Source organism: Plectropomus leopardus, chromosome 11 (assembly GCF_026936395.1).
Source record: "Plectropomus leopardus strain MGB_pleo_1.0 chromosome 11, ASM2693639v1, whole genome shotgun sequence".
Taxonomy (NCBI): Eukaryota; Metazoa; Chordata; class Actinopteri; order Perciformes; family Serranidae; genus Plectropomus; species Plectropomus leopardus.
Window position 1 is genome coordinate 618,384 of NC_142186.1, and position 22,746 is coordinate 641,129.

The following is a 22,746-nucleotide window of genomic DNA, read 5'->3' on the forward strand; positions in this document are numbered from 1 at the left end:
GTGGACCTCATCACAGCCACACACAGGCAATGGAGAGGCAGCACACAGATAGGCTGAAGGAACACACACACACACACACACATACACAAGACATGAGCAAATGTAGAAGCAACCGCAACACACTCAAAAAACACACAAAAAACACAACCACATGAGTGCCATTGTATAGTCACTGAATTTGAAAAAGCTACAATGTATGCATAAGTGTGTGTGTAGGGGGAAATGGGGTGGGGGAGTCATAGTTCAGCCTGTGAAACACACACCACTGGTCCTTTATTATTGTTCCTTAAGGAAAAGAAATGAATGATTTTGACATTTTGCTTTCTTCCTGCAGGCTGGCCTGCAGCAGCCCTGAGTTCAGCTGAGAGAATGAGAAATACTGCAAATCGAAGTGTTCACTGCCTGTTTACTGCAAAAGTGTGGAGATAAAGGTCAGCTTCATTTAGATTTGATTGCACTGATGTGATCAGACTGAGATTTGTTTTGTCTTCAGTTCAACTCAGATTCACAAGTGAAGCCTCCACAGGACACATGGCACATTTAAACCAATCGTGTCAAAAAACAATTTGTTTCTAACATGAAAATATTTAAATATATAGAAATAATTCTTTTAGTGATGAGGAAGGAGTGCTGCATGCATATTTGAGCTCATTCTTGAGCTTTATGAGTCTTGTGGACCAATCAGATAGCATAGTCAGAAATATTTGTATAATGAACAAACCAAACAGTGACTCTGTGTCAGCTCTTAGAGTAGTCCTATAGGCTTAGCACATGCATGGGAGAAGTTTCACTCCTGCACCCTCATCACTAGATGCCAATAAACCCCAAAAATTCTTAATGGTGGAAAATCATGTCAGCAGACTTGAGGCTTTTTGTAGCGCACATTGAGCTAAACGTGCGTGTTGTTTCTAATTAGAAGTCTATGTGATTTATGGTGTTAAGGGTGTGGCCTTTACAAAATGTCATTTTTGTGCCACCTTCAGGCCCATTGGGCTCATATCTTTTGGTCAGCATTTGCACGCAACGTCCAATCACTGTTGAAAATGTAATGATTCTACAATATACCATCTTATAGCAATTTGCGATAACAATTCTAAAGAACAAAATCAATACATTCACCCAAAATCAATTTAGTGATCCAAGCTTTTCTGGCTTGAATCCCTAAATATTTCATTTTTCACTGACAATTAAATGGTTGTCTCCCTTTTTTTGTTATCAGAGAAAGACACTCATGGCAGTCATGTGACATGAATGTAGGCCAAGAGAAAAGGTAAGCATCTTGTAATTTTAAACCTGTCATTGTTAAACTGTGAATGTGTTTGGTGCTGTGGACATCACTTTGGTCCATACAATGTCCTCATTACAGATAGGATTGATGGCCAAACCTACAAAAAATTGCACCTGAATTGGTAAAAAGTAACTGACTACATTTATTTGTTAAGTATTATACTCAAGGTTCTTGTACTTGACTTATTCCATTTTGTGCTACTTTATACTAATACTTCACCATATTTCAGAATAAATATACTTTTTACTTCACTGCATTTGCCATTATAAATTACAACTTACTTTGAAGATCAGGGTTTTACATACCAAATATTTTACAATATTTTTATTTCATATATAAATATAGTTCATAAAATATTATGTATTTTTATAGATTTAATAACGCACAATATAAAAAGCAGTTAGAATTGGCTTCACCTCGACCAGTGAGAACATAAACTGCTGTGTGTATTATGGCATTTGTAATTTTCATCCAAAAATATAATAAAACACTACAAGGGTTTATTCTATTTCCCTTTTACTTAATTTATTTACTTTGCCTAACTAAGGTTTTGAATGCAAGACTGTCACTAATAATCTTGCTGCAAAACATTGCTACAAAAGATCTTAATACTTCTTACACCAATCATGTGATAAAACATGATTTTGACATGTGGAGCCTTTCAGCACCTACAGACTGCAGACTGTGTGTCAACTTTCCCTGCATAAGTAAAGGTATAGGCAAGAAAAATCTGTGTGGTTGGCTTAGCTATTTCTGACAGTGTTTTGACTTCATGGTGGCAGCCTGCAGCTTGGCTTCTCATCTTCTCTTAGTGCAGCTTAAAAAGAAACCGGGCCACTCCACATCCAGTTAACACTGCGGTCCCTGGGGTCCTCCCCTACCCACCTCCCTCCCCTCCTGTTGAAGCCGTCCATCCTTCATGCTGCTTTCAGACAGCTGTGCTTGCTCTGCACTACATAGAGAGGGAGGGAAAAAAGAGTCAGGGAGGAAAATAGAGTCTGCCTGCAGCTGGATTAAAGCATGCTTTTGTTTCCTTGTGATGCCTGCCCTTTATATTTAGACCAGGCAGTGCCTGAAATTGGCATCATTGATTTAACATAATTCAATATGTGAGGAGGAAAATGAGAAGATGAAGGTGGCTGAGACTTCTGAGAAATGAGGAGAGCATCAGGGATACTGCTGAGTCAATTCATTCATTAAGCCTATTTTTTATCGGAAATATATCAATTAAATGTACCATTTTAATATTCTTTTCATTTACATTTACAAAAAAGCTTGATCATCTTTGGCCTTGACTGACTGACTGACTGACTGAGTGATAGCCAGGGGTATGGGCTGCAGTTTGTGAGCAGATACACAGAGAGGCTGCTAAATGATCGGCAGACAGCCAGATTGAGTCCAGTATTTTCAGCCCCAGAATAAACTCAATTCTTATCACAGGAGGAGCATCTGGCTGCTGGGCAGGACAGTGACAGAGATGATGCTGACAGCAGCCCGGCCTGCCAGTCCAACATTTCTGTGGATTCTCAAAGCAAGGGGAAAAGAGTTCCATTGACAGAAATCTGAAAGTGGCTGTACAGTGAAAGTAGAGGTCATCAGAAAGTGGGAAATTCTTTTAATGTGAGATTGAGTAAGTTGCTTTTGCAGAATGTTCAGGTTGTGCCACCTGGAGAAGTCTGAAGTCATGACATGATGTAACAGGAACGTTTTAATTAAAGCTAGACTGGCTACACTACTGCATATTTGCTCAACGATTGTTTATTTGTTTTTTGTGACACTGGATGCCCCATTAGGTGCTACCAGTGTGGTAACTAGTCTTCCTGCTTTCTGTTAGTGAAGAGCTACGCAATGCCAACTAGCTAACAGCACGCTAAACTGAGGTTATTCCACTAGCTGTTAGTTATTCTGCAAGGCTTGCAGTTGATTCTTCACTTTAGCTGATAAAGTAATATAATAATATGCAATTCGAAAGCTAGCTCGTATCATGGAGTCAATGGCCTCAGTTCTTTTCAACCAGTTGAACAACAAAAACTCAGATGAAAAGCCCACAAGCCTGATGCAAATGGGTGATTACATCATATTTTGACTATATCCAATTTTATCCAAAATCCAGAATATGTTGAATTTTGAGTTTTTGAGTTTTTATGTTCAGTGAATTTGCTGAAAGCTACTCTTTCCACACTTTTTTTGTATATTTGACAAATGTTACTGGGAAAAAACAGGCACGTGAAAACAATATTTATGAGCAAGCCTCAGTAGCATGAGAGAGGCAGTTTGTCTGAAACAATCAGTAAATTAGTTGATTGCTTGATCAATTCGAAAAAATCAAACTTTTTATTAACTGATTGATGGTTTGAGTCATTTTTCATGTCAAAATACCAAAACCTCCTCTGATGCCAGTGGGAATACAAGTTTCTCTTCTCTGATGTATGTAGTAAAGTAAACTGAAAAAAAAGGTTATGAACTGTTGGTTGGATAAAACAAGATACCTGAAGATGTCTCCTTATCCTGTGGGAAATTATAATGGATCATCAATGCATCATTGCAGATGCCGCACCAAACCGTCTGTCCACACTCCATTCAACCCTCACTTGTGAACAAGACTCCGAGACACCTGAACTCCTTCACTTGGGGCAGCAATTCTCCCCTAACCCAGAGGAGACAATCCACAGCTTTCCAGAAGAGAACCAGGTGCTGACTCTTTTCCCAACCACTTCACATTCGGCTGCAAACCGCCCCAGTGCATGCTGGAAGTCATAGTGTAATGAAGGCAACAAAACCAACTCATCCGCGAAAAGCAGAGATTCAATTCTGAGGTCCTCAAACCAGACCCCTTCCTCCCCTCGGCTGCACCTTTAAATCCTGTCCATGAATATCACAAACAGGATCAGAGACAAGGGGCAACCCTGGCGGAGGCCAACACCAACCGGGAATGCGTTTTACTTCACGCCAAGGATGCAGACACAGCTCTCACTTTGGTCATACAGGGCACGCATGGCTGAATCCAGGGTTCAACAATCGGTTGGAGCCTCCTTTACAGCAGTAAAGTAAACTTTCACGGGGAGGCTAAGCAATGTGATACCCCGATAACTGGAGCACACTCTCTGATCCCCTTTTTCAAAAATGGGAACCACCACACCTGTCTGCTACTCCACCACCTCCTACAAGACACCACCTCCTCCAGCTGCCTCACCCAGCTAGGGAAGCTCTGGCTCCTGTCGCCAGTGAAGGGAGAGGACAGGTCAACCTGACAGGCGGGTGTCTGCCAAACATCGTGACGAGTCCTCAGCTCCACACCACATCTTCGTAACTTAGTCATGCAGTCTTGAAACACTGTGCGGGGCTTGGCCAGCTAGCTATAGTGAGGCAGCTTAGCTAAAAACAACAGCGCTGTATCGGCTCCACAGTACACTAAAGCCCTCACAGCAGCTTGTTAAGGAACACCACTGCCACCAATGTAACCGAGGGTCCTGGGTATGCCTAACTGGATAACTAACAGACAAAAAACATGATGGAAGATAGTGTGACAGCTCCAACAGCAACTGCTGCCCTTTTTATTTTCCTCAACCAAAACTCCCACACATGCATGAGCCCCAAAAACAGTGGAAGCTCCCCCCATAACTTTTTCTCTTCCATACGGCAACTCAAAATAATAGGCCTATAGAACAGTGTGTTTCACTACAATCTACTGTAACGTCAGAAAACTACCAACCATTACTGTATGTCTAATTAATAGCTTAGAACACCTGTAAAGTGGAGTGATGCATGCAGAGTTAAAATTCCTAGTGATGCTGTACTGTATATCAGCTCTCATGGAATGTCACTCGACCAATCAAATTGGTTGGAACCATAGTCTATATATAAAGATTGATGACATGACAGCTCCCCCAAAGTGTGGCTATTCAATCTTGATCGCCCCCTGGTGTCTAACTGCAGTGCAGGTCCTAAGGCCCGTCCCTCCATGTTAGTGAATGTTTTTATTTAAACATTTACATTGTTTTGTTATATGATTAGTTCAGTTTAAATGAGTTATTAAATTATACAAAAAGGAGCTTTTCCATGATTGACAGCTGTGACAACCAATTTGTGTGCTCGTATTTATTGGAGCTGCTCACAATTGGTCAGATGGGTGTTTTGGCAGGAACTCCCCCACCGCGGATATCGCTACTACACAGATGTGGCCTCTTAATTACATCACCCTCGGAGGATGGCAACGCCCATATCCCGGATATTTAAACCTCACTTGAGCATAGTGGGAGAAAGTGGAGTGTGTCGTCCATCTTTATATGAAGTCTATGGTTGGAACTGATTGTTGTATAAAGCATTATATTGCATGATGTTTTTTCCATTTCACTTGTCATATTTACTCTAATTTTTGTGGGGTTTTTTTTAGATGAATAAATTAATTTCCATCATACAGTGATTCACCAAAATTCACCAGAATGCAGGATACAGTATTTTGATGCTCAAAATTCCCTGGAGGAGGATCCCTGACTGCTTCTTATGTGTCCCTCCCCAAATGTTAATATACAAACCCTGCACTCTTGTTAGTAACCTTGGCTATGTCTTTATGATTAGCTGTTATGGACTTTTTTGCCTTCAGCTGCTGTATCCAAATGATGATCCTATTAGACTGACCATTTAAAAATGATTTTCATCTGAGCCCTCATGTCCCCATCACTTTTCAACAAAAAATGATACCCCTGTGCAGCTCTAATTGACAAACAACATGCATGCATGCCACTTGAAAGTTTGGCTCATCATTCTGCAGGCTGTGTATCTGGAGACTGAAGATCAGCATGGGAACAATCCACATCTACTTTTAAAAGTGAAGATGACAGTATACTGTCAGTCAGGACAGGAAGAGCAATTAATGCCTGTCAATAGAAGGATTGTTTCTGTGAAGGGTTGGGACCCAAGCGCTGACACAAGACACAGACAAGAATTACGGTGAATCAATTTATTTATAGTCATGTTTGAGCGGGGGAGGGGGGTGAAGTCGGACCGTCCTTCGATGGTGACGTGAGGAGGAAGGCTCCGTGCAATCTCCACGTAAAACTAACAAACCACTTCAACCAGGATCAGGTCAGGATCCCTTCTGTGAGGACTTGAGTGCTCGAATGAGTGTGGGAAGCAAGCAGGCAGGCAGGCACACAGACAAGTGAACACCACTACGGCTGGAGCAGGAAGCAAGGATCTGCGGTAACTCTGAGACAAGACAGGAAACACAAGGGAGTAAGCTGCACAGGCAAAAATCCTGAACACTTGGAGACACAAAATACTGACAGGCTGTGAGGACCATCTACCACTTGGCAGGAGTAATACTCAGGTGATGAGTAGGTCTGAAGCGACAGCTTAAGTACACCACCGGCTCATCAGGAGATTGCCTGCACCAGGGACAACAAACCATGCCCACACTCACACACACACACAAACACACACATATACACACACACACACACACACACATGTTGGGCACAGAAGGGTATGCAGGAGGGGGAGGGGGGCTGCACAGCAGCCGATCCCGACAGTTTCTTTCCTGGCTGTTAGACAGTCCAAACTTTAACACTACCACATGGTTTTCAAATGGAAATAAAATTGTGAGTGATGAAAAATTATATTTTTTCTCTCTTCTTATAGTTTCTTCAAGTACTGTATAAATCTTGACTTTCTTGTGGAAGAGGGCAACTTTTAGTGCCTAATTAGTTCATAAAATCTTGTAGGGTGAGCCAGCCCTGAAACAGTCCCCATGGCAGACCAACAACAGTCTGCTCATTAGAGGAAGCCACTGGTCTGTGACTGTCATTCTGCATGGGCTGTTATCAAGCTTAGAGGATGCCACAGTTGCGCTGAGGAACACATATGTTTATATATATATATATATATATATATATATATATATATATAAAACATATGAACTATATATTAATCCTGAAGTCAAGATGATGGAAGAAAAATTGAGTCACATAGTGATTAAATTACATTTTAATTATATTTTATATTACCCCGGGAATGCTCCAAAAACATTTTTTAGTTTTTTAGATTTTATTTTTAGTGCACACTGCACTGCTCACTTCATCTAATCACTTATTGAATTACTTATTTGTGACCCAGTGTTTTTATTGTAATGTTTATTATTTAATTCTCACTGAGACCTGGGTATATTTCCTTCTTTTCATATATTTGCATGGCTGGAATGACAATAAACAGTCCTTGTTGTTTGATTCTTGATTGTTGCTTATCCCACAAAGGGATCCTAAAATTATTGGGATGTATTTAAGAATTTATGCAATTTGTTCAATACTTTATATAGTGCAAATGCAAATTGAATACAGTGATTTAAGTGGCTATAAGTCAGTGCGCAGGAGAAGAGGCAGGATTATTAGAGATTATTAGAACTCAATTAGTCTTTCCCAAAGTTGGACTGGTTTTCATTGGGTCACCAACTGGGTAAAATACTATAAAATGTGAATTAATTTTTTCTAATCGAAATAGAAAAAGAGCGTTCTACTGTTTACTTCCGTGCTCTGTCTCTTCTTGCAAACCTTGATCTGAACACTTATTCATGCTCTCTGGCTGACCAACACTTTTTCATCCCAACTCTGTCAGCGACTTTCTACGTCTGCTCATGACGTTTTAGGTAACCTTATGTCAGCTGTTTACGCTCTGGAATGCCGTTACAGTGAGTCAATAAATGCATATGGTGAGATGACTCTGACAATTTGTGGATTGTGGACCATGGGTGGGAGCAAACACACAGACAGGTTGAGGGAACAATTAACAACGTGTTTAATGAAGATTGTGTGGAGCAAGGGAATGGCGGAGGGGAGAGGAGCCTGGAATTGTGTGGGCAGTGGTGGCAGGAGAGGCAGGGGCTCGTGAAGGCGACAAGGGCTGGTGAGGCCGGTGAGGTGGAAGGTGATGGTGATCCAGAGGTGGTGGATGAGGCAAAGGACTGTGCACAACAACGAGTGGCTGAGCGGTGAGGCGCTCGAGCTTGGAGACGGGAGGCACTGGAGAAAACACAAAAAATACACCAAAAGCAAAAAATCCCAAACCACGAGAGAGTCACAAGAATGCAAGGAAAAATCTCAGAATGAGACGGCCGATCTACCACGTGTTAAGTAGGCAATAATCTGGCACCAATGAGAGGTGAAGCCAGCGTATATAAACAGTCAGAGGATGATTGCAGATGAGACGCATGTGAGGAAGTGTGTCCCGCGCTCCAGCACCCGGAAGCCACGCCCAGCCCCTGCAACACAGAGAGAGACACAGACAAAAAAAACATGCACCCAAATAGACCCAAGCACTAAACAGAAACCCCCAAGAGCACCACACTGACGTCATGTTGGGATGATGTCATGGTGGGATGATGTGGCCCATTATGGTGATGTCAACAAATGCACATGGTGGGGGTGAAGAAGGTTAGGTTAGGTGAAGTTAGGATTAGGCAGAAAAAGGCTGGTTAGACATGGATGGTTAGGTGTAGGCAAAAGAGGCACATGGTCAAGTCTAGAAGAAAACAAAAACACACACACACACACATCCACACAGGAAGCAAGCTCCAGACTTCTGCACAAAGGAAAGTTGTTTGTGGGACCCATCAACCTCTCCACCCGCTTACCCTATAAGCGCACTCACACTCCTTATATTACGTAATTATCGGCAGTGTAATTACGTGACGCTGTCCTTCAGCAATTCATACACAGACAACCATTTCCGTCTGGCTGCGTTCTTAAGTGACATCGCCCATGTGCGTTGCATGTGGACTTGCCCAGTGCCCTCCGGCTTTCCACCAGCATATGATAACAATGCCACCAGTTCTGTCTGTCTGTCTCATCTGATGCAGTTCAGCCGCATTCTGGTTGGACACTGAAGGTGGCTTTTGGCGTCATGCTCATTGGCTTCACCAAAGCCATGCAAAATTCCAGTTGTGTAATGTAATGAAGTAATGATACTGCATTGGGAGTATCTCTGTCAACTTTTACTGTCATTCCACCACATTTCCTAAAATGAAATGTATGCTTTTACTCCACTACATTTTTCCTGAACATCTTATTTACTAACTACAAAATAGAGAATGAAGGGAGGAAGAGAGGAGCAGACAAACTGAAGACTGAAGGAATGGGAGTGAAGGAAAACTGGATTTTGTTCTATAAATCCTTTAAGTCTTAAAAAAAAGACCTTGTTTTTCTTTTTTTCAAATGTAATGTACGCTCCATTTTCACAGTGGCGTTTAAACTTCATAATTCTTAAAATTTTGACAGCTTGCATTTTTTATCACCTGCATTTACTTGTACTTTCACTTTCAATAGTGCCTTTAATATCAAATAATTACTTTTATTATGTAATGACAGTAAATATCAGGTACACTTTTACTCATCTAATATTCTAATAGCAGAATTTAACTTCAAAGTAATTTTCTAGTAATATATCTGTACTTCTACTCAAGTATGGCTTTCAGGTACTGTATCCACTGCAGCAAAATAAGAGAAGAGGCCTCAGTTGATTTTATGTGAGAGGGTGCACAATAATGAGAGCTTAAAAATGAAATTGTTGGACAGACATCTAGTAAGGAAGCACTTTCAGCATTTGGGCAAATCAAAATAATTTTACTTGTGCAAAAAATGGGACTTTGTAGAGACTGTGTTCTGACAGCCAAAAAGTGTTGCTTGTTGTTTGTCTAGAATTTCAACATGGTAACCATGAGCAAGCCAACATCACTGCCCATTACATCACTTCCATTATCTTGCCCGCTCTGATTGCCTTCCTTCCTCGATTTGGGGGCTTTTCCCTGATGTAGACCAGTCAGCTAAGTGCATTTTTCACCTTTGTTGGGAGGGTGAAAGAGTCAGTAAAGTGTGCATGCCTGACAAATATCAGCTGTATGTGTGAGTGTGTGTATATGTGTGACTTATGTTGTGGTGAAATTTTATATTTTACAAAGATATTAAATGCATGGCTTGTTGTTGTCTTTATCAGTAGTTTATAAATAATATACAATTAAAGCTGCAAGCAGCGATGAATGGCCCCTTACACCCCCACATATGTCAGGGTACTGGTGAACTCTAGCTGAAGCGGTCATTCATTTTTGTGAAAGTCAGATAATGCATGCAGAGCGTTTGAACCCTGGATTGAGATATTTCACATGATGTAGTACTTCAAACTACCATTAGATTGCACTGGGGGCCACATAAATTCCAGGTCATGTTGGTGTACCTCATTTGTAGACCAGACCATGAAATTTTCATGTAAATTAAAACAGAATTGTCTGGCAAGGCTTACTTCCTGTTGCCAGTAGGTAGCGCAAATACAACTAGTGATTATTGTCATACAAATGCGTTAAGGGTGGGACCTCTATCAAACCTATGAAGTTTCAGGCAGGTTGGACAATGCACACCAAAGTTACAAAAATTGCCTGTTTCCTGCTATGGGGAAACCGTAAAAGTTTTGCGTGGACCTTTGATAACTTCTAACTTTTCATCACAAAGGGGTTAAGATTGAACCCACCAAATTTGAAGTCAATCAGATTAATCCTGTAGGACAAGTTCGCAAAACTAAGACAGCTGGAAATCACACAAAATTCAAAATGGGCAATCTCCTGTTGGGTTTGGGGGGTGGGTCCAAGAGGCTTTTTTGTATGTCTGGACATGATAGACACGTCTACCAGATTTTATACATGCAGCTGAAACGCAGTGGGAGGGCTGCCTTGTTGAAATATTCTAGGAGGCACTCCTAAGGCATGTTAGCACACTGACAGAAAATTAGCATACAGACCTGCTTAGGGCTGGACTGTTGTTCACCATGCCCAGTTTGGAGAACATTCGAGCATGTACAGTAAAGTTATAATAATTTTCCCCTCTATGGGGAAACATCAGCATTCAATGCTAAGCCACAGACAAACGGAAAAAGTTTTAAGTGGACCTTGAATAACTTTCAGTCTTGAAGGTCTTAAGATCATACAGACAGAATTTCAACTGAATCGAATTAATTGTGTAGGACAAGTTCGTAAAAGTATAAATAAAACATTATTTCCTGTGCCGCCATCAATACTAGTGAATATTGTTATACAGATGTGTTCAGGGTGGGACCCTTATCAAACCCATGAAGTTTCAGGCAGATTGGACAATGTACACCAAAGTTACAACAATTTCCTGTTTCATGGTGAAACATAAAAATTCTATGCCGCGCCACTGGAAAACTGTTTTGCAAGTTTTGTGCGGACCTGTGATAGCTTTTCATCACCAAGGGGTTGAGAATGGACACACCAATTCTGAAGTCAAGTGGATGAATCCTGTAGGACAAGATGGCAAAAGTAAGTCAGTTTTATTTATATAGCCCATTATCACAAAACATGGTTTGCCTCAGAGGGCTTTACAGTGTACGACATCCCTCTGCCCTTAGACCCTCACATCACCCAAGGAAAAACTCCCCAAAAGAACCCTGTAACGGGAAAAAAAGGAAGAAACCTCAGGAAGAGCGGTAGAGGATAGTGAGGATCCCTCTTCCAGGACGGACAGACGAGCAATAGATGTTGAAAAAAGAAAGGGAAAAACAATCAGGGCAAAAAAGGAAAGAGAAAGAGGGGGGGGGAGAGGGAGGAGAGAGGAGGGGGGAGGGGGGGCACAGAACAATAGAAACAGATGCATGTCATATTACAATAATGGTAGGTGTGAAATTAGTAATTGCTCTCTATGATGATGTTGATAGAGATGATAACAGTCTCATGCATATGTGAAAGGGAGTTGTCCAAAGGCAAGATCACAGCATCGGCGCAACCAGGACCAGACCACGATCAGGGCGAGCGGGGGGCACAGAATCAGTACAGCCACAGCACGAGCACAACCAAAGGCAGGGTCGCAGCATCAGCACAGCTATCACCACGGTCAGGCACAGTCAAGGTTACGGCCAGGATCCAGGGAAACTAGGAAACAAGGGAGCAGGAACGCTCCCGAGAGAGTACAAGACTCAAATCGCCAAAAATGAGCACTAAATTCAAAATGGCCAACTTCCTGTTGGGTTTGGGGGGTGGATCCAAGAGGGTGTTTTGTGCGGTTAGGCATGATACATAAGTGTAGTTGCAGATGCAGTTTTACAGCTTATTAATAGATTGACAAAATTGCTCATAGCCTTGATCAGACGCATCAATGTTCTGAAAATGAATTTGCCAAAATTCTTGTACTTGTTCCAATCGATTCCACTTTCTCCACCATCCTCCTATGGTAGTTTGGGTATTGGAACACACAGGCAGCTTATGGTGAAAACCACAAGGAACCAAAGCCATGACTGCTTGAAGCACTCAGTATGTAGCAGCTCCATCTCTCTGACATCACTCTACAAAAATTTACACGCCTACAGGTCTTGTGTGTCAATGTGTGTATTTTTTATGTATCTTTGTATGTAAGGATTACAAGAGTGAAAAAATAGAATTTCCCCATTGAGGGATTAATAATTAAAAATGTCTTATTGTATCAATATTGATTCAAGCTAAAAAATAGAGCAGCATTACAGGCAGTCATGGAACGGCAACAGACGTCAGCACAGTCGGCACTGCGGCCGACCAAAAACACAACACAACCATGACCACAACTCAGACTTAAAGAAAATAAAAACGGCCCTTGATATTCTCAGATGTAGGTTGGAGGCAGTATCTCAGTCTGGTGTAGGAACCAGAGGGTGTGGGGTTAGAGTCCAGAAGTCCAGTGTAGACCATGTTACAGAGTGTGGACTGGTAGAAAGACAAACAAAAAGGAGATATAGAGGGATAGTCGTGGCACAGCGGCCAAAAACACAACACAGACGTAAGGCCCATTCGCACGGGACTATTATTACCGAGGGAACTCATGTTATGTCGAAATTACCATCCCTACATCTGTGTTTCATGGAGCGCATTCACACAGAATAAGTGATGGCTGTGTTTTACTCAAATTTACTGACAATATAATACTAAATTTGTAACACAGTACATGTATAATCATAAATTCATGGTTGATAATGAGGTTGTTTTTTCTTTCTCTCAAAATGAGACAACTGATAAACCATGATGACCATGCAGATTCCTCACTTATGCTAAAGGTCGAAATTTCAGTACTTACAGCCACTAGATTGCCACTAATGGATTTCATCTGCAGACTTGCAAAAATGTCTGTTTTAAAAAATTTAGAATTTCTTTGTCATTCAAATGTATATTTATACACATAGTTTGATTGACGTGCACTTGAAACAGCTTGTTGTGTTAACTTCATCACATGTTGCTAACAGCCTATGATACGCTACAACCAGAAGGCTCATGTTCTGTCTGTGGGCAGGCTGATGAAACTTTAATCATGTTTTCTCAGTGTAAAATAACAATGAATTTTTGGTAGAAGAAAAAGAAGTTAGAAGGTAGATTTAGTCATTTTTTAAATAAAGTTTAAAAAATGAAATTTAATTTGTCCTTGATCCTGTTGCATCTCTGGAGTTGACAGATGAGCTGATTAAAATCAGCAGCTGCTATGAAAATTCCATCTGGTTCTGTGGACATTTTACCGCTGGTGGCATCATTCAATAATTATGAATGAATGAATTAATTATTAATCTAATTTAAGTTCTCATGTTTTCAATAATTGTTATATCACTCATGATTTTACCCTTAAATATGTAATCTCTTATGATGAACTATGTCATTAGTTGTTTTTTTTTTAAACGGAGAAATTCTTTATCCATAAACAAAAATGTTTAGGTTCACACCCTTCTTTCAATCTTTACTGGATGGATTTAAACTCAACACTTTACTCCCTTGCCTTTACAAATTTAAAAAAAAAGCAACAGGTTTTTAGACTATTACAAAATTTTATCTGGTGAAACCCTGTGATGTGATATGAGTGTGAATTTTTTGTTTGTTTGTTTCTATCAGTGTCAATTATGTATTTATTTTTTATTTTATTGTGAGACTTTATTGATGCATGTATTGATGTTATTGATATTATGATTATTCATTTATTCCTCAGCATTCTTGCTCACCAAAATAACCTCCATTAGCTAATGTTATTAAATTATTTAGCCAGCAATGTAATTTGCAAAAGCTTCTTTAATAACATTTATAATATCTTCATGACAAGGCTTATTTCCCTTAACACCTTAAAAGCTCGGATGAAAGTAGCTAACATTAGCTAACTGTTAAGAAGCTAACTTTACGATGACAGGTGTCATTTGGAAACAAAGGCTTGGTAGCATTTATGTTAAATTGGTTGACCTTAGGTGAAAAAACAACAACATCAGTTTGTCAACAATTTTAAGGGAACCTCACTTTATCAATAAATGTTTAATTTACAGTTGAGTGTATGGAAGTTGAGAGTGATTCTGGTTCTATAGCATGATAACAGTAGCCTACCTTGTGGAGGACCTTCTAAAAACCGAGTGTTTCTTCATGAATACATGACCATAAAAACTATAAAATCATCTCTGTTTGATGTTACAGTTGGACATGAGATCTCCTTTTTAAGTTTATTAATAGGGTTAAGGTGAAAAATTAAGTACACAAATAACTTTTTGGGTTATGGCTTGTGAGTTTAACCAACAAGTGAGGAGAGGCTCTCTATGCCAGCTGACGGAAGCACGCATCAGGCATGCTGAACGTGAATGCACCCGGGCGAAACGGCAAAACCCCACTTTTTTACTTTTTACCTTCCTTTTGTTCCACCATTAGCTAATGCTACTTTAAAGTTACGTTCTAACTCATTAGTGAGCTACCTACCATTAGCTTAACCATGACACAGCATCGCATTAAGCACGCTTATGTCAGTGGTACTGAAGTTACTAAAAACAGCTTAAAATTGTCCTAAATATACTAGTTTTCCAATCACAGAGAAACTATTTTCACCACAGTATAACATTCAAATACATCAGTAATATATCTAAAAGATGTACTGCCTTTTTCTAAAATGACAGTGAAAATGTTGGAAGATTTCTGAAATTCTCACCAGATGAGAAGGATTCCTTTAGAATGCTAGCGATCCAGAAATTTCCAGAAAGTTAAGGGTCCGCCGAGCTAAGGGTCCAGAAAGTTCCAGAAATTTGACAGTTGGAACATTCAAAATCTGGCGGTCCATAGTATGCGTGTGACCATAGATGTATTTTACTGAAGTCGTGACGCTATCCCTCTCTCACAGACATGCGCAGTAGGCGGGGTCAGTCTGAGTTACTGGGCAGTTAACATTTTTCCCATAAAAAAGACACACACACATCTGGATATAAATGTATAATATTGGAACTGACCTAAAAGGAGCTATACTGGTCATCCAAAGAATGTCCATAAGCAGCGTGCATATTTCCATTGTATATCTAAGTATCTAAACAGCAATCAAAATGTTCAGAAAACTTCCACATATGCTGCATGAGACTGTATTTCCATAGCTGTATTTAGATTAGGACAAAAACAGAAAGTCTAAACATAGCCTAATTTTACCGTCTATTTTGGTCCACACATAGACTAATTTTCAATGTCTTTTATTGTGCTAAATTAGGACCAAGTATTAAAGTATTCTAATGTATTGTATTACTTGTAATGTAATGTATTACCTTCTGTTCTATAAGCCCAGTTGAGTTTCTATTTTTTTTTTAATGGTGCAAATAAATAAATAAAATAGCAAGGCAAGGCAAGGCAGCTTTATTTGTATAGCACATTTCATACACAGGTCTTTTTGCTTTACAGAATAATAAAATATAAAAACATAATAAAAGACACAGATTTACAATAAAAGAGAAAGAGACAAGATGAACATGTTGAAATCAATTACTAAATTACTAAAAAAAAAAAAAATTAAAAAGTGCAGACAAAAGGTGCAAAGATAAAAAGATAATTGAAAAAATGATTTAAAATCAAATTTAAAAAATAAGTTGGTAGTCAGCAGGTGGAGTAGGCAGTGTGAAAAAGGAATGTTTTTAGCTTTGCCTTAAAAGTGATCAAAGTCTGGGCTTGACGAACCTCATTTGGGAGGTTATTCCAGGTTGATTAAAATTGATTTATTACCCAAGGATCTGATATTAAGTACAGCTAGTGTTTGTTGGAGCAGGGCCTGAGATCCTCTGCTGACAGGGAATTTGAATCAGATTTTTAGGATTGGAGGATCTTACTGTCACCCTCTTATCTATTCTTTGCCTTGAGACTGGAGCGATTGTACTCGGGATGTGACAGTAGAGGCCCAGGGTGTCCTAGTGGCTGCACACAGTGATAGCAGATGACCCTGTGCTGCCTAAGGCCTTAGAAGCCAGGAGTCTGGGTGCAGGCCGAGGTGGCCGACTATGTGTGGCTGAGGAGGGAGGGGCAGGTAAACTGGGTGGGTGTTTGTGGGTTTTGTACGGGTGATCACAGTGCCTGAGATCTGGCCATACTAGGGGTGAGTGGGATCATTTTAATCCCAGACTTTACCAAGTCCTCCATCTGGCTTGTGAACCTGAGAGGTGAGACAGGGGAGGGAAAGGATGTCAGAGAGTCAGAGGAGAGTGAAGATACAGGTGGGGGGATCCGGGGCTGGGGTTGGGTTGGTGATGGGGTCAGAAGCAGGGGTTGGGTGATGATGAGATCCAGGGCTGGGGTCGAGGTAGGGGTGGTGATGAAGGAAAATCCACAGGGAAGGCAGGTGGAGCAGTGTCAGTTTTTTATCCTGGGGCTGGCTCTCCCTCTGCAGGGGAGACTTTGGCTGACGGAGAGGAGGCTTGGTATGTTTTTTCTTCCTCAGACAGTGGAGGAGATTGTCTGTCAGGCACATCAGTCCACGTTCATTCAGGTCAGGATCCATTCAATTGAAGAGCTCCACCCGTTCCCAAAACAGGTTGAAGTTATCAATAAAGTTTCTTCCTTCACAGACATTAAAACGCCGAGTATTCAAAGCAAGGAGGCGACTGAACTTATTGCTCCCTCTGTCAATCGTTGGGAGAGGCCCACTGATGAATGACTGAACTTTCAGCTTGTCAAGTCTGTTAAAAAGTTCTAAGAAATCCTTTCTTAAAACTTCAGATTCTCCTCTCCTGGCGTCAACAGCTCCCACATGCACGATGACCTGTTTGATTCCAGGGTGGTTTGACAGCTCCTGGGAAAGAAGTCCAGTTATGTCACTGACCTCAGCACTTGGATAGCTGCATGTGATGATCCTCTCATTGTTTACAGCACTGATAGCACCTTCACCCACAAGCAGGATTTCTCTCGCCCTTACCTCTGGCACAGATCCTTTGTCCTTGAGTGCCTTGTGCTTCTTCTTCTTTAATGCCTTAGCGAATTTCACGTTTCCCCTTGTGAATCTAATCATTGTTAATTTCCTGCTTCCCATTTATAAAATTGCTCTCTGGCTTGTTCACAGTTAGTTCAGACAGTGGTTGATATTTGTTTCTTAGCTGTATGCCTGGCAGTGCTGTAATTCTTCCTGTGATACCAGCATTTGTTTTTCTGATTCTTTTCTGTTTCGGCTTAGCACCAAGTGTATGCCAGGCGGCAGTGATATCAATCTGTTCGGGTCCCATTCTAGCAAATTTCGGGAAAGACACTGTGTCATCCAGGTTTAAAATTTTTGAGGTAGACTTAGCTGTCTTACCATAGGATGTTATTGGGAGTGTCTCATGAAGTCTTCTTTCTGCTTTAAGTGTAATAATCTAGCAAAGCTGGTAGTACCAAAAAAGTACTAGAAAATTTTTAAAAAATAGTCTAAACACAGCCCAATTGTCAACATCTGACAACAGTCAGACCAGTTTTTGAGGTCTACTCGGGGGCTAAATTAAGCCAACGAGATTTAGCCCCCCCAAAAAAGTCTAAATGACATCTAGTGCTCGATGGGTAGTCCCGTGCGAATAGGGCTTTAGAGAAAATAAAAACAACACAACACTTATTCTTTGAAGATCTTAGTGGATGGCAGTAGCTCAGCTGTCATGGCTTGGAATCTGCCAGTGCACTTTTCAGCCATCTGATGGTTACAGATGAATTTTTTTTTTTTTAAATTTAAGATGAGCATTTTTTAAATGTATAACAACAAATCATTTGAACTGAAAAACCAGATTATTAATTTTAACTTTTATAAATACAACAACTTAAATTGTTTGGTTGTACCAAACTATGAGTATACTTGCTGTCACAGAGAAAAAGATGGAGAAAATATTACATATATTACAATCTAGCATTGTGTCTCACTAATTAATTGATAACATAGTCCAGCTTAGACCACATCACAGAGTGTGGACTGGTATAGCTGGACACTGATGAGGTGCCCTTAACCAAATCACCAAGGCTCTAACTGCTTGGAGCTCTGACTATGTGTCAGCTCCATCACTCTGACATCTCTCTATAAAGTCAAAGTCAAAGTCAAAGTCAGCTTTATTGTCAATTCTGCAGTATGCACAATACAAACAGAGGATTGAAATTGCGTTACTCTCAACTCTCTGTGACAGAGAGTAGACATAAATATATATATATTTAAAAAGAGATAAACAAAAACTGTACAATACAAACAATGACACATTAAAAAATAGACAAGGCAAAGTTATAGTAGTGCAAATGTATATGGTAGTGCAAGAAGAAAGAAAGAAATTAGCTTATCGGCTGGTGGTGATTAAAGTGTCTGTGTGTTGTTTTCCTGAGGGGAGGAGTTCACTTCGGTGAGAGTTTTTTAGAGTCCATGGTGCATACGTGTGTGTGTGTGTGTGGGAACCTTTCAGAATCCAGGGTGTGTGTGTGTGTGCGCGCGCGTGCGTGTGTGAGTGCGTGTGTGTGAGTAGGGGTGGGGTGGGGCAGCAGGGAGTTGTAGTCCAGGTGGTGTGTGTGTGTGGAGGGGGGGCAGAGCAGGGAGAGATTTCAGTGTTGGGGGGTGCAGAGCAGGAGAGGGGGGTGGGCAGAGCAGGGATAGAGTTCAGCATCCTGACAGCCTGGTGGACAAAGCTGTCCCGCAGTCTGCTGGTCCTGGCCCGCAGGCTCTGCAGTCTCCTCCCTGATGGCAGCATGCTGAAGAGGCTGTGTGACGGGTGGGTGGGGTCACTCACAATGCCAAGGGCTTTGCGGGTGAGACGAGAGGTGTAGAGGTCTTGGAGGGAGGGGAGAGAAGCACCAACGATCTTCTCAGCTGCTCTCACGATGCACTGGAGGTTCTTCCTGCAGGACGTGGAGCAGGCGCCTGCATCACACTGTGATGCTGCTGGTCAGGACGCTCTCGATGGTGCCTCTGTAGAAGGTGTGCATGATGGGGGCCGGGGCTCTAGCTTTCCTCAGTTTGCGGAGGAAGTAGAGACGCTGGTTCGCTTTCTTGGCCAGCGATGTGGTGTTGGTGGTCCAGGAGAGGTCCTCAGTGACGTGCACACCCAGGAATTTGGTGCTGCTCACCCTCTCCACCGTGGCACCATTGATGGTAAGAGGAGCGTGCTGGGGGCGTTTTCTCCTGAAGTCCACAACAATCTCCTTCGTCTTCTCCACGTTCAGAGAGAGATTGTTGTGTTCACACCATGAGGTCAGGCGGCTCACCTCGCTCCTGTAGTCCGTCTCGTCGTCATTGCTGATGAGACCCACCACAGTTGTGTCATCGGCAAACTTGATGAGGAGGTTGGAGCTGTGCAACGGTGTGCAGTCGTGGGTCAGCAGAGTGAAGAGGAGGGGGCTCAGCATACATCCTTGGGGGGCCCCCGTGTTCAGTGTGGTGGTGCTGGATGTGTTTCTGCCGACCCGAACTGCCTGAGGTCTCCAGAGAGAAGCCACTGCGTGTGCACGCGCTGCCATCTTGGATACGCGTATAGGTCTAAAAGTGCGGTCACGCAGGCACACACATCCATAAACAGGATTGGACCCTGAAAAATCCGGAATCATGGCATCTATCCAGAATCATGACATATATCCATGCAATATTCATGAAATATACAGTATGACTGGTATCTTATAGGATATTATAATGGCAATATCCAGAAGCATATGCGATGGATAAGATTATTTCCAGATATATATAGATATGTGAAAAATAAAATTGTATACTGCTGGATCTTTCAGGCTAGCTATAAGATCCTTTTTCTTTATAAGATTGTTGGGGTAAGGGAAACCTAACCTTGTATTATATTATATCGCATTTAATGTGAAATTAACGTCATCCTAATCAAAAATATATAGTGATCTGTTCATGTATAATGTGGTCTGTGGTTTTAAAGGAGATCTTTTAGAGCAGACCAGAAAACACCACAAACACATTCAGTCATTCAGTGAGAGCCACGCCCAGATGAATAAAGTAAATGATATTCTGTCTCAGATTTTCTGCATCTCAGATAAACTGTAGGCTCTTTTGGGGAAGAAAAACAACAACTTTGCAATGCATAAGGATAACTGTCCTGCTTTGTTAGGAGGAATTTATGTAATATTACGTCTCAATAAGTCATATGAAATGTATTATTAATGCTTTTGGTTCATATGCTGACACTGATTATAGAGTGACACTCCTGAAGGAAACTGTTAAATACGCTTTTCAGCTGATTTCAAGCTGAAACTCAGAACATAACCTGCTCCCGACCAGGTTAAGTTTGACACATAAGCTACAGTGGTGATCCAGCCAGGTCAAAAGAGAGCCACCTTCGTAGTAGAGGAAACCCTGGCTTTAGACTCAACAGGCCTCACTAAGGCACTAATCTCACTTCATAGTATACCCCCCAGATCTGTGATCTTTGTGATATACAATTCTGGTATCCTAACGGATATGTCACAGATATCATAAATACATAGAACATACAATATCTTTAATGTCATTGTACACGAACAACGAAACTGGATGCAATCCCCATCGAGAATGCAGGAAAACATATTTATGAATCTACTATGGATCAGATCTTCTAGGAAACTCTCTGAAAATGTTTTGGATATGTGACAGATCCTAGAATTTGTCCTTTTCATCCAGTGTACACAAAACAGATTTCTGCAGATTTAGTTTAAGCAGCTGAAGAGAAGGACAAACCTTGCTCACCTAAAATGCCTTTAAATAAGCCTGAAACTCAGATCCTTGACTGGCTTCATCTTTTCTGAAACTGTGAGGCACTTCTTCAAATAGATCACTTTAACTGAGTGTCTATCTTTGTTTCCATCCCCAAACACACACACACACACACACACACACACACACACACACACACACACACGCACGCACACACACACAGACACCGCCTGGTCCAGCTCAAAATCCCTCAGGCTAGTTTTGATTGTTTCTTAAATCTTTGTGTACCTTCCTCAAAAAAAACCTGCAAAACCTCTGGCTCTGAATGGAATTGTGAGGTGAGTGGCTGGGTGGGTTTTCTCTTTTTCTCACATTATGCACTTCTTATTGCTCTTCCTCAATCAAGTGTTTCTCTCCATTACGCATAGTGACATTCTTTGTCTGAGGGACACTGGCATTCAGCCAAAAGCTTCTGCTGGGCCATTTAATAGAAAGCGTAAAAGAACTTTCCTTTGGCACAAAAGCTTGACCAGAAAGATCAGCAAAGCTGGTAAAATATGGATCATGGAGAATGTATTGCTGGGATATGATGTTAAATCTGACAGAGCAGCTTGTGGAGGACTAAGTAAAGGCCTGACCTGGCCTGGATTGGTCAGGAAGAAGGACAAACCAATGATTTGACAAGTTGGGAGTGAGAATGTGTTGACGCACTGCAGCTGTTGGAATGTCGGGACGATGCCAGGTTGTGGCAGGTGGAGGGACACAGAAAAGTGTGACTTGCCTTACTCTGATATTATGCACATATACACTGAGTCCTTTTCACCTCACACTGTTAACAAGGCTAACTGATGAAATTATATTCATCAGTTGTAGAAATTCACCAAATAGCAATAAAGAACTGCAGAAGAAAGTGTCAACGGTTTGGGATAATACCTTCTGATACAGTGCATGTATCACCAAAGACAGTTTTATAATAACAATAATGATACATTTTATTTATAAAGCACTTCTCACACACTCAAAGACACTGTACAATAGATAGAGCATTTCAAACAACAACAACAAAAAAAAGGAACCAAAAAAAAAGAAAGTACACATAGCAACATAGCACAAGCATATAAAAAAAACACACATCACAGTTACATTTTAAAAGCTTGTTTAAAAAGATGAGTCTTGAGCAGTGATTCGAACATGGATGGGTCAGTACAGTCTTGAATATTTTTGGGGAGTGAGTTCCAGAGGGAGGGGGCCATGATGGAGAAGGCTCTGTCCCCCCAGGTTCAGTGCTTGGTTCTGAGTGGTGGAGAGAGGAGGTTGGCGTCAGAGGAACGAAGGCTGCCGGAATGAGTGTGTCGATGGAGAAGGTCAGTGAGGTAGGAGGGGGCTTGGTGGTTGAGGGCTTTGCAGGTGAGGAGCAGGATTTTGAATTGGATGGGGTATGGGACAGGGATCAAGTGGAGATTTTAGAGGACAGGGGCGATGTGGTCACGGGAGCGGGTGTGGGTGAGGAGGCGGGCAGCAGAGTTCTGGATGTAGTGT

At 41.3% G+C, this 22,746-nt stretch overlaps 1 long non-coding RNA gene across 1 annotated transcript in view; it reads left to right on the forward strand.

The window, feature by feature from the left end:
- Positions 1-328: 328 nt before the first annotated feature.
- The window catches only part of LOC148188176 (uncharacterized), a 36,169-nt gene continuing 13,751 nt past the window's right edge, over positions 329-22,746 (forward strand). The window contains exons 1-2 of the long non-coding RNA XR_015778074.1: positions 329-431; positions 1,220-1,270. This is a non-coding gene — a long non-coding RNA (uncharacterized LOC148188176). The remainder of the gene's footprint in view (positions 432-1,219; positions 1,271-22,746) is intronic.